Source organism: Belonocnema kinseyi, chromosome 9 (assembly GCF_010883055.1).
Source record: "Belonocnema kinseyi isolate 2016_QV_RU_SX_M_011 chromosome 9, B_treatae_v1, whole genome shotgun sequence".
Lineage (NCBI taxonomy): Eukaryota > Metazoa > Arthropoda > Insecta > Hymenoptera > Cynipidae > Belonocnema > Belonocnema kinseyi.
In genome coordinates, this window is record NC_046665.1 from 17,959,581 (window position 1) to 17,970,995 (window position 11,415).

The following is an 11,415-nucleotide window of genomic DNA, read 5'->3' on the forward strand; positions in this document are numbered from 1 at the left end:
TAATATTAATATTAGTTACTAGTGGACTATCTATAATAGAAATAGTTCAACTTTCAACTAAAACAATTAGTTTTCTACAAAAAAAAATTTGAATCAAATACATCAATTAAAAAAAATTGTTTTCAACAAAATGGTTAAATATTTAAACAACAAGTTAAATTTTCATTCAAACAGCTGAATTGTATACTTAAAAAGGCATTTCCAATGAAACACATGAATTCTGCACAAAATAAGCTTATTTTCCACCAAAACTATTTATTGTATTTTGATTCCTTAATCATCCCCCACCTTTCTATCAATTGTCTTTCCCTCTCCCTTTTTTCCAATTCTTCATAGTTTACTCCAATCCCGTCTTCTATTTCTCTATCAATAAGGAACTCCCTCCTTTCTTCTTCCCATCTCGTTCATTCGAACGCCCTCCCTTTCCTCTCTTCTACCTCAATCAATTACTTTCTCGCAAACTCCCCTCCCTTTCTCTCCATCAGCTTCGTCTAAAATTTGCATGTCCTCTTTCCCGCTCTCATACTTCAGTTATCCCTTTGCGCTGCTTCTCTCGCCATATATCCTGGCGTCCTCCAGTCTGCCCCTAGTGTCCACCTTATATACCTTTCTTGTAAACTCTCAATATCTTTCCTTTCTTTTCATCCCCATATCTCTACTCCATACCATCGTATCAAATAACCACATTCTCCTTCTCCCATTTTTTAACCTTCTTTTTCCTATTCCCTATATCTGTTTCATGACCCCTGCTGCTTTTTTTATCCTTTCTCTTATATGAGATGTATGATCTCCATTCGTTTGCACGATATGTCCCAAATATCTAAACTCTTTTACTTCTTCTAACTTTATTCCCTTCCATCTCCCTGTCCATTCTTTTTTCCTTCCCCCTCCTTTTCTGAACCTTATTATCTATGTCTTTTCTACATTTACATTCAGGTTTTTCCCATCTAAGTATTTCTATAATCCTGTAATTAATCTCGCCATCCCTTCTTCATCCTCTGCCATCAACATTATGTCGTCTGCGTATGCCAATGTATATATCTTTTCCTTCCCTATACTAACTCCTCTCCAACCTTTTCTCCTCATTTCTTCTTCCAAGTCTGATATTAATAAATTAAATAAAAGTGGGTTTAGAGGACATCCTTACTTCACACCTCTCATAAACCAGATACTATCTCCTAACTGCTCTCCTATCTTTACCTTGCTTTTTGTCTCTCTAAAAATTTCCGATACTCTCTTTATTAATTCCTCTCTTATCCCCTTTTTACCATAACTTTTTCCATTTCGCCTAGGTCTAATTAGTCAAACGCCGCCTTTAAGTTCACGAACATTTCTATCATTGTCCCTTTTTCCTTTTAATGCCCCTATTTACCAGATAGTTCAGAACATATATGTTGCCCATTACCACCATTCCTTTTCTAAACCCTCCTGATGACAAAACAGTTAAATATACTTTATACAGTGTTGGCGTCAGCGTCACCCCCCTACAAACTTTAACCTATTCTCCTTTGCCTTTCTGTACTATTGGTGTAACTACTCCTTCTTTCCATAACTCTGGCCACCCCTCTCCTCTCCATACTCTATCACACATTATCCATGCCCATTCCTCTAGTTCCTCCCCTCCATATTTCCATACTTCATTTGGAATCTCATCTATACCAGGTGCCTTTCCATCCTTCATTATTCCTAAAACCTTAACTATTTCCTCCTTTGTTATCTCCTCTTGCTCATCTCTTTATCTACCATATTTTCCTTCATTTATAACTTTTCTCTCTACTCCTCCTAGCAAATCCAAAAAATATTTCTTCCATTCTACCTCTTTTTTCGTCCTAGCTTTCTCCGCCTCTTCCTCAAACCTTTTATTATCTTCCTCTTTCTTTTAGTAACACAACTCAGTTCCCTCTTTCGTTTTTTGCCTATATTCTTCCCCATAACTTTTTCTCTTTACAGCCCTCATCCTACCCACTTCTATTCCCCCCTTACTAACTTCATTTTTGTTTGTGCACTCTAATCCTCTTTTTATTTCTCCTATCATTTTTTCCATCTCCTCATCCACATTTCCCTCTCTCATTTTGATATTTCTGACCTTTTCTCTAAACTGTTCTTTTCCTTCCCTTGACCAATTACATTTACCTACACTTTTTACATTTGCTCCCCTTTTATTCATATTGCTATTTCTTTTTTGTCCCACTAATGTCACTATTACGAGAAAGTGATCCGAATCAACATAATCACCTACCTCTAGTTTATTAACCTTCTCTCTTACCAAATCATCAACTATCACATAATCAATTACCGTCCCCTTCTCACCTCCTGAGCGTGTATATTCCACTTTCTCACCTCCTTCTATATTTCCATTTAAGATATATTATCTCAATTCTTCCAAGAACTTCAACACCTTTTATCCTTCCCCATTTAGTACCTTATTTTTCGAGTTTCTTCCTGTCTTTTCTCCCCATTCCCTTCCTCCTCTGTCTCCTGTTCTCGCATTGAAATCCCCATCTATTATCAGCCTAATCTCTGCTTTATTTTTCCAATCATTTCTTTCATCTCCTCTGCTTTCTCCTGCATATCACCGTTCACATAAACCCCCACTACCTTCCACTTCTCTCCTCATTACCACTTCTACTATTAATCCTTCTTTTTGTTCTCTCCTGTCTTTCTTATCTCTTCCTGTTATACATTCATTCCTTACTAACATCACCATTCCTCCCATTGCTCTTCCCTTTTTATTCTTCCTTTTTGCATTTTGCACATGCCATTTGTAACCTCTTGGTAACCTTCCCCTCACTCTTTCCCATCCCTACTTTCGTTTCTCGTCTTTTTTCCTTCTTACTATTTCTTATTTTCCTATCTCCCGTTCCTTCCACTTCTAGTTTCCCTGCGCCTCCTTTCTTACTATCTGTTCCCTTTCTTCATCCCAATTCCACCATACTCCGTCTCTCTGTATTCTCCCATACTTAATCCATGTTCTTCCCTTTTTTCTTTCCTCTATTTTCCTTATCTTATATTGCATCTTCCTTTTTACCCATATCAAATCATTCTCTATTCTCTCCGAGCTTCCATATAACATCCTCTTCTTTGTCATTACTTGCATCTTATGTTCCCATTTCTTTAGTCTTACCAGTACCATTCTCTGTCCTATTCGCTCTTCCCTTCCTACACTTCTCCCTTCTTCTATCTCTACCTTCGCAACAATCCTTTTTAGCACTTCTTCCACTCCTTCCTTCAGCTCCTTCCTTTCTAATCTTATACCCTTTATCACTATGTTTCTTTTTCTTTTTTCCTTCTCTTTCCTTTCTATTCTTGGTTCTATTTTTCTCAGCCTTTCCTTCTTATTATTCCCACTCTCGCCCTCAGCAAAATCCCGGTTCGACCTTTCTAGTTACTTTATCCTACCTTGCATCTCCTCTACCTTTTTATTATTATCTTCCTGCTTCTCTAGTTTTTATTCATCACTTCGCGAATTTCCTTTAGTCTTTCCTCTTTCATCGGAACTTCACTTTCATCTCCGCTTCCTTCAGCCCCCATACTATTATCATTCTTCTCTACCAAATTCTGTTTTTCCGATTGCTATCTAAACATTTTTTGATATTTCAAGCTCGCACCGATATCTTCCTTCTCTTCGCTGCTTCCCCTTTCCCGTCTCTTCCTTCTGATAAAAGCTTCAATTGATCCAACGCTTTTTGCTCTTAATTTCTCCTTTTCTATAATTTTCTTATACTTGCCCCTTGCCTTCCTTTCTTTGATCTCCTCTTTCGGCGTACTGAGCACTTTCTGCACTAAATCTGTTTCTTCCGTGGAGATACTCGCTCCGCTAGCCATGAATCGATTTCAAACTCTCCCGCCTTCTATGCTTCCCTGCCTCTATCTACCAGCGGGGTCTGGTACCTGTCTCGTCTTTCTTTGTCGCTACCCAACCCTGCTATTACCAACCCGATCAACCCAGTCCTCCCATCCTGCCACAAATCTCTAAACAGCCTAACCTCAACTTCTACACAAATCTGTCTCAATCCTCAAAAATATCTACCTCTCCTTTTCAATCTCACAATTCCTCAATAAATCTCTCACATCCAAACCCTTCTACACATATCCACAATCCACTCACCTGAAATTTCACCACAATATCAGAATAACTCAGCATCAACAATTCCCACTACTTTACACTTTCATGCCGGAAACAGAAGTCTTCTGGAGTAGTCCATTTTTCTATAAATATTATGTAATTATTTTAACAATTAATTATTGTTTATTTTCAAAATTTCTAAAAATTGAGCCAGAGATGTCCACTTTCTTAAAAGTGGTATCCTATGCTACTTTTTGTTAGATAATTTCATAATTTTGATAGATTTCTTCTAATGTTTAACACATTTCTGTTTGTTTAAACCATTTTTATTTACTCGAGCAGTTATTTTTCAATAACTAAAAAATGAAATAAAATAGAACACATACAGTTATGTTTGTGACTGTACAGTCTATAGAAAGAATAAATTTACCACTTTTTAATTGTTTAAACAAATCTAATTTGTTTGAATAATTACTTTTCCAAGAATAGTTTTAAAATAGTAATTAATTGTAAGTCTTCTATTTTATTTTAATTTTTTAGTTATCGAAAAATAACTGCTTGAGTAAATAAAAATTGTTTAAACAAATAGAAATTTGTTAAGCATTAGAAGAAATTAATTAGGGTATTTTAAGCGATTACAAGGCTTTTTCAAATGATTAAAAATTTGTCAAGTAAAATTGAAAGATTCGAATGATTTTAGATTATTTAAACAAATTTCATTGGGTTTTAAAGAACTAACTAGAATTTTGTAAGATAGGGAACGATTTTACAAGATTGTAAATGTTTTATGATTGTAGCAGCAAAAGGGTATTATGGTAATATAAGCAAAAATATGTTACAATTTGCCAAAAGATTCTAGAACATTTCTGAGGAATAAAATGATTTTAACTGGTATCTAAATAGATTTTGCATAATTAATTCATAAGATTAACTTCGTGGGATATCAAAGATATTAACGAATGTTGAAGATTTTAGAATAATTTTACGAATCTATTTACGAAACTATTTTGACAATTATAACAAATTATCAAACGCTTAAGAAAATTCTAGGAGTTTCAAAAGATTTTACAGGATATTAAATATCTTATGTTCAGGTAGTTTACAAATATTTTAATTAATTCAAGTGATTACAAAGGATATGGAAGATATTAGGGTATTTTTTAAAAATTCCTAATAATTTTCAAGAGTTTTAAAACTGCCAAGGCGTTTGCAATATTTAAAGGTCAAGTCGATGTTTGAGGATACTATGACACTGAAGAACTCAAACGAAATAGTAATTGAGGAGCTCCAAGTCTACAAAACAAAATGCTTGCTCCCGGAAGAAAAAAGCGAATCTTTGGAAAAACAGTTAAACTTGCTGGAGAAAAATATTGAATATCTGGATGGGAGAGAAAGAGAAAAAAAAAATTATCCTCTTTAACGTAAGGGATAATCAGAATAGTAATAAGAATATCTACAAAACTGTCAAAAAAATCTTCGAACAAGCAGAAATCAATATACCGCAATGTAAATAAACTCATTTTTGAAATATCAATAAAATACCCAAACTGGCCTATATTAGTTGAAGGGGATTTCAATGGAAAGGTTGGGGAATTAAACCAATTGGAAGAATAAATTTTTTGTAATACTCTAAATCTAAAAGGCATAAAATCGATCATTTGTCCTGAAATAGACAAAAGGGGTAAACAGGTTGAGGCGTCCTAACGGTAGGATGCCAACGCACGCGACACGACTTGACAATGATGAGCAAGATGAAGCTAGAAGTTAGCCAAAACTAAAAGGTGCTCGCTCGATCCATCAAATCATGAAAGTTCTATCTCGGGCGAGCAAAGTATGAAGGTGTCACTTCTCGCGTTTAGGTACGTCAATTATTTATTTAGTTTGGTCTAATGATGTGGGCGTACAAATAATCGAGGATTTTCTTGTTATAAGGGTCCCATCTAGATATTATCACTTTCGAGTAGCTGTAACTTAACGGCGCACTTCGCTTAAGGGCAGCATCAATATGAGGCCTCTAGTAATTTGAACAAATTGTAACTATTAGAGATTTGATACTTAGACATGATTCAGTTCCCATAACTGCGCATTTCATAACAATTTTAAGTGAGTACTTGAATAAATTTCCTGCAGTAAATCATCTTCACATTTTCATCGACCCATGGCCATTGAGTAGATGTACCAAATCTCGAAGCTTTAGTCCAGGTTCTTCAAGAAAAAGTCAAAAGTGTACATATACAAATCATTTCCCTTTCTAACATTTAAAGATTTGATAAGATACTTCCGAGAGAAATAAAAAAATTCAAAGCCACAATGCGTGCTCACCAATCGACTTCGAGGAAAGGTGGAGATACACTTTATTTGAGCGAGATGAACTGTTAAAGTTGCGCTGCAGGACAAAGATGCTGCCATTTTAGTAGTATTGGTCAACTGAATAAAAAATGACAAAAAGTTGTAATCCTTATAAGGCTAAAAGGACGTACTGCAGATGTTTGTATACATGGAAATATAATTTATGTGTTGGGTGTTTTTAAAACTAATTAATTTACGTTTTTTAATTGTAATAAATTACAGTGCTTATTAACAAAAATTTGTTAAGAATTCTACAATCCTTTCTTGAATCTCAGAGTACTAGGAAGTTCATGCATTCAGATTATTAGATTTTCATGCAGCGACCCAAAATACGAAAGGACAACCACTCGTAAAAAAAATATTTCTAAATTTTTAATCCACAATCTTGGTTCGGGTATTTTGAGATTAAAAATTCTATTATTATGATTGGATTCAGGAACATAAAATCCTTAGGATATCCATTTTTATAAAATAGTGACTGTTTTCAAACGTTTGAGCCACCATATTGGATCAGCCATCTTGAATTTTGAAATTCTGTTATAAGATTGGGAATCATCGACTCAAAAAACTTTAGAATACTTACATCTATAGAAATCAGTCCACGAATACAAATTCTAAAAGAAAACCGATATCTGTCAATAAATTGTTTTAAAAAATGAAAAACGTTTTTTTAAGCTCAAATATTTTAATTATTGCTTATTCTAGCACCAGAGAATAGGTGATATACAAAAAAGAAAAACTATTTCAGAATATTTTTGCAATAAAAGTTGTTTCGACAATAATATTACAAATTTAAAAAAGAATTTTTTATTTTTTATTCACATAGAATGTCTATATTGACAGTCTATAAACCCTTCCTTGACTGTCTTCGAAATTTTAAGGTCGAAGTTTTAACGTTTCATTATTTTTCTTTATGTTTAGGTTTCACAAAGGCGGAGTCTCGGTACTCCTTTGCGTCTTATATTTATTTCAACATCGCAATAATTTAACTATCCCGACATGTAATAATCGCACTTACGGTTATTTGTGTAGCTCACAAAATATAAGGCTATTCAACACCTAAATAAATAAAAAGATCGTTTTAAATTCTAGCCTACTTACTTTATCCTGGAGCTAGCATGAGTTTTACCCTTTTCTTTGTGTAAGGATTGACACATTTTGATATTATTTAGTATTTAATTTAAAAAAAAGGAAGGAAAATCAGTTTGATTCTCTGGCAAATCTCAGTCTTACAATCATTAATTGTATGCCGGAAAATCCGTGCTACTACCCTGCCCAAAAAATCGGAAAGATTCTGAAAGGAAATTTCTTAGATTCTGAAACAGACGGAAAAATATTATTTTCAGATTTTATCAGAATCTTTCCGAAACCTTTATCCGAATTATTCAGTTTCTTTCCGCAAAATTTGTCCCAATATAATTCCATCAGATCTTATCAGAAGTGTCCCACTAGTGTTCTATCGGATTTGATCAGAAATGTCTCATTTATTCTTATCAGATGTTATCAGAAATTCTTAATTATTAATAATAATACTTATTAATATTATTAATAATAAATTATTTTGTTTTTGAAAATTACTATTTTATAAAGTTAATAATAATTTGAACAAAAAAAAACAATTATTTAAACAATTTTTAAAAAATAATTTTTTTTCTTGAAAATTTTTTCACTAAATTACTGTCAAGTATATTAAGCACTAATAATTTTGAAGAAATTATTTAATGAAAAAAATGATTAAATTTCGAAATTTATTAAATGAATAATTTTTACTTTCTAATCCTTCGATACATTTTAATTTAAAAAGTTTATGTATGATTACATAATAATTACATATCAAGTTCTATTAAACAATATTTATATAACAATATTACATAATTTAGTTTTCTGATAAAATCTCATAGAAACAGACAAAAAATGCGCATAGGACAGTTTCGGAAAAGGTCGAAAAAAACGGAAACATACCGCTGGCATTTATATCTTTTGTTCGTTTTAAAATTTAGAAATGATTAAATATATTATTTATTTTTATTTCTCATATTTTTTAATCAAGCTGGTCCTTGATTCCAGCGAGCTATCGAGACATCTCCCCAGAAACATGGACGAGACATGTATTTATTTTTAAAACAAAGAAGCGGTTTCGAAAGAAAAGGCTCTCATCAGTGCCCCTCTTATGAGTCCTAACACTATCGAAAGAAATCTCTGAGTATATTCTTTAAGTGTAGTTCTTTTAAGTGTTTTAAAGGCTTTAAAATGTCCTTTCAGAAAATGAAATAGAAATACGATCATAAATAAAAAGCGGAGACGCTGAAATTGAAATAAGAATTCGATCATAAATAACAAGCAGATGGGCTATATCAATAGAGTAGCCGACACTCAAGGGTCCTTTGCTAAGCTTTCGGATTAAAATTTAGAAGTCGATTTTTTTAAATTTGATAGTTAACAGCCTAGAAAATAATCATTCGGAATCTACGGGTTTCGATGATTTCAGATATCTAACTTATTTTTAAAATGCTTAAAACTGGAGTTAATACGACCTTTCTCGTAAATGGAATGAAATACGCCAAAAAAGACAACGTTTTTGAATTCAACTAGAAAATGGTATATTAGCATATAAGTTATAATTATAAATAAGTATAATGGGAAAATTCATTAACTTAAAAAAAAGTGTTAATAACTTGAAGAGAAATTTTAAAAGGGAAAGTCGGATTAGCGACGGCCAACTACTGCAAATAACTCTGCCCGCCCGGTACGTGACGAATACAAAAGGAAATGATAGGCTATTTCGCTAGAGAAAACTTAGAGATTTCTATCGGTAGGGAAGAGAGACGAATCCCTCCAGAGGACCGAAAGACGAACAAAGATTCAAACTATTTCCCCAATAAAAAAAGTATGCTGGTAGGACATGGGGTTATCGAAAAAAACCCCAAAGAAAACTTCGCATTAATTCAGTATTAGGTGTAGGAAAATCCTAGTACTTAATAAAAGTTTACATTTAAAATAAAGAAAATAGGTTACAATTGGGAAAAGAAAATAGCAACAAGTAGCGCACGTCACCACGTTACTTAGATTGTATAAAAAGTTGTCATTTACTTATGTATTAAACCGCGTTCATGCTGGTATTATATTTAAAGTGTTGCTAAACTAACTACCCACTAGCTGTCTACGACGGGAGCAGAAACCGAAGAGCACACAAGCGTCTGCCGCTAGCAGTACAACTTTCCGTCCTGATTCCCGCGCGTGCGCAGTAAATGCGTTCTGTTAGTTTTCCCGCGCTGCAGCTCCCAGCGCACGTGTTTTAGTTTTTTAATTAAATGGTTGATTCAAACAGGAAAAATTCGTTTTAACACACTTTGACTAATGTATAAACCTACTGTAAACTATTTGCAGAGAAAAGGCGAGAAATTTTAGCTAATAGACCAGTAAACTATTCTCAGAGAAAAAGCGAGAAATTGTAGCTAATAGGTCAATTTTGAGTCAAAGTTTTAACGATATCTGTCAAATATATGTCACATAATTGATAGAATAAGTTAATTAAACTTTTCAATAATAAAATGCAGGATTATAGTATCAGGTTGTATAAAAAATTAAATAAATGAAAGCTTTGAAAATTCAAATATGAGTGTCAAATCCTGGAATGCAAGTTAAACTTATCTCACACTCTCATTCATCAACATTAACAAAAAAAAAAACAAAAATAAGATTTTACTTTGATTGAAAATGAAACTCTTTGGCTGAAAGTTGAACTACTTAGTTGAAAATTAAAATAAATCTTTAAGCATCACTTCTTTAGGTGAAAATAAACTTTTTTAACAGTAAATTAATCTATTAAGTTTAATATTAACATTTGTTGGAATTTCATAATTTTGGGTAGAAAATTCAATTTTTTATTAGAACATTCAACAACTTAGCAGAAATTTTAATGTTTCATAGAAGATTCGTTGTTATTATTTGCTGAAAATTAAGTTATTCTCCTCTTAACTGTTATTAACTACTGGGTTACAAATTAATGTAATTTGTTGAGAATATGTATTTTTATATATGTATTTTATTTTTATTTTTTACCTTCAAGGGCTTGACAGTTTTATATTTGAATTTTGAAAGGTTTCATTAATTTCATTTTCTTTATGGGGCCTGTAACTATAATCGTACATATTATTATTGAAAAGTTTAATTAATGTACTCTATGAATTACGTGACATATATTTGACAGATATCCTTAAAACTTTGACTGAAAAATAACCTATTAGCTTATTTACTTCAATCAAAATTGGGTTTACTTTCATCAAAGCGTATTCAAACAAATTTCTGGTGTTTGGTTTACATTAGGTTTACATTAGTCAAAGTGTACTCAAACAAATTTTTCTTGTTTCAGTCAAAGATTCATTTAAAAACTGAAACTCGTACACTGGAAGCAGCAGTACGTGAGTACTGACAGAAAAAATTCAATGCGAATGCATGGGAATCCGGACGCAAAGTTGCACTGCTAGCTTCTCGAATATCTGTCTCCCATTTTAGACGTACTGCGCTTGCGCTAGGACGCTTTAAGAGAAACACGGCGCGAGAACCCGTTACAATAGAGCAGCGATTCCTAAACTTTTTATGCACTTTCTGGGGAGCGGCAGAACCGCCACTCTCACATTTTTTCACAATACCCTGCCGCCAAGGGGGGACACTTGACTGCTTCACTGTTTGACACACTATATGTTTCACGCGAGAGAATTAGAATCGGTAGAGAAGAATTAAAATGTGTTAATATGTTAATAAATTAAATTTTTATTAGTTGAATCAATTTCTTAATCTAATTTTAAGCAAATGAATAGAAAGTTGATAAAAATCGGTTAACCGATTTTCATCAACTTTTTTTTTTATTTTCTTAAAATTACATCAGGAAAATGATTTAGATAATTAGAATTGAATTGAGCCATATCTTTAGGATTTTAGTTATTGAAGCAGCCTTAAATCTCATGACAATGAAAGGTTCCTCATAGCGGGGGGGGGGG

General features: G+C 32.9%; 1 protein-coding gene across 4 annotated transcripts in view; it reads right to left on the reverse strand.

Moving 5' to 3' along the window:
- LOC117179610 (NFU1 iron-sulfur cluster scaffold homolog, mitochondrial-like) overlaps positions 1-11,415 on the reverse strand; it is an 87,527-nt gene that overhangs the window by 55,822 nt on the left and 20,290 nt on the right. Inside the window, exon 2 of one of the 4 annotated variants that reach the window (XM_033371599.1) lies at positions 4,109-4,209. The exons of the other annotated variants lie outside the window; for them this stretch is intronic. The gene's annotated coding sequence lies outside the window, so the exon portion shown is untranslated. The remainder of the gene's footprint in view (positions 1-4,108; positions 4,210-11,415) is intronic. 4 annotated transcript variants of the gene reach the window in all.